Source organism: Apaloderma vittatum, unplaced genomic scaffold (assembly GCF_000703405.1).
Source record: "Apaloderma vittatum isolate BGI_N311 unplaced genomic scaffold, ASM70340v1 scaffold19511, whole genome shotgun sequence".
Classification (NCBI taxonomy): domain Eukaryota; kingdom Metazoa; phylum Chordata; class Aves; order Trogoniformes; family Trogonidae; genus Apaloderma; species Apaloderma vittatum.
Genome location: NW_009699846.1, coordinates 5181 through 6949, shown reverse-complemented (window position 1 = coordinate 6949; position 1769 = coordinate 5181).

Sequence of the window (1769 nt, the reverse complement as noted above, 5' to 3'; positions counted from 1 at the left end):
CCCCTAGGTCTTGCCGGTGTTTTCCCCACCATCCACGCGCATCCAGCTGTCAGGGAAGCTTCGCCCATCCCGTCGCTCCCTCGTCGGTACGCGCAGACCTCATTTTCCCCGTCGGCGGGCAGAAACCTCGGCGGCGACGAATCTGTTCGCGGGCCAAACCTCACTTTATCGGCCGCGGTTCCAACGCTTCCGCATCGTGTATGTTTTGCCGGCGAAGCAAAGCCTGATCTTTACCGCTGCGCAGCCTGGTTGTCCCTCAGCGGGTCTCTCCTGGAAGAAAAGAGATGGATTTGTCTGAGAACAGCACTGCCAATGTAATGGCTCACTGAAGGTCAACGAGAAGCAAAAATGTGACCTTTTGGAGCCGTATCGGTTATCCCCTCCAAAAGCGCGCATCGTTACTGGCATTTTTTGGATGGTTAATCTTCCCTTCTTGATTCGCAACACAGACCAAACTGTAACTCTTCCTTTTCCCTCGCATTGATTTTTTTTTTTAAAGTTTTAATCTTCCAGAGCGGAAGGCAAAGGTTCAACAGACCCTGACTGCTCAAGGGATATGAACTCTCCGTGCCGAGCAAGGCCGAGATTTTCAGCCTCTCTGAAGATGAAAACACTTAACGACACCTCAAGAAGCTGGAATGAACGAACGCAGATCCAAAAAGCAAGGTGAGCAACGGCAGCGAGTGGCGGCACCTCTGGAGCGTATGTCAAAGACTCTCTGGGCTCCTCTGAGCGGTGGAAGAATCTCTCAGTGAGATTCTTTGGGTTTTCAAAGAAAAGCAAAGCATCAGAGGAACCTTCCAGCACCTCACCGCTGGCAACAGGCAAATAACGACGTTTGCTGGGGGCGACGATGTAGATTTAGCAAAAGGATCCCGATATTTTGGGGATTTTCCTGACAAAACCCTGTTTTCCAGTGGCAGGTGACCACGGGCAAACGACCGCCCTATTCCAGATGTTCCAGTTGGGAAACTGCAGCCCTCAAAGCACTTCCAAGTTTTCCAGATAAACCTCTGCTGATTTTTCACCCGCCATTACTTCATTTAGAAAGCGAATCAACCAAAAGGCACAAAGTATTCGGCTTTTTTTTTCTCCAGATGCCCAGCTCGTCGAAACTTTCAACCTACCACATCTGCCTGCAGATGTTTTACGAATCACAGAGGAGCAAGGACGCCCTCTCCTGCTCCCAAACGTGCCCCGATGCCTCCTTTTGCTGCACCAACACGCAGGTACTCAAAGAGGGCTCCAGTTAATAGTTAAAATAAAGACACAGGGGAGAGATGGAGGCAGGGCAGAGATATCCCTCCGAAGAGCATCTGCCAGCAGTTATCGAGCAGCTTGGCAAAGAGTGCTTGGAAGCAAAAATAATTACAGCCTCTCTTCAATCCAGCGATTATCTAACGCCGGCTTTTGCACGCAAGGATCGCACAGAGAAAGCCGCTCTCGCTAGTAGGAAAGCGAGGGGGTAACACACAGCCTGAGAGGTTCCAAAAAAAGATAAAAAGGATGAGAAACAAGGAGCGAAAGGGAAAAAAAAGCATGAAAATAAATCCGGAGGCTCTGCAAGGAAACATCTCGTTTCTCATCCCCAGCACCCAGAACCTGCCGCGTTTCTCAGCTTTTTTTGGGGGGGCACCACGAGCCAAACTCCGCGGGGTTTGCCGAGACCAGGTAGGGCCGTGGCACTGGCTCCCTCGCTGAGCTTCTCGGCTTACTCCAGACGTGATGGAAGGAACCCAAGTTTTGCCTCGTCAGCTTAATTATTAATA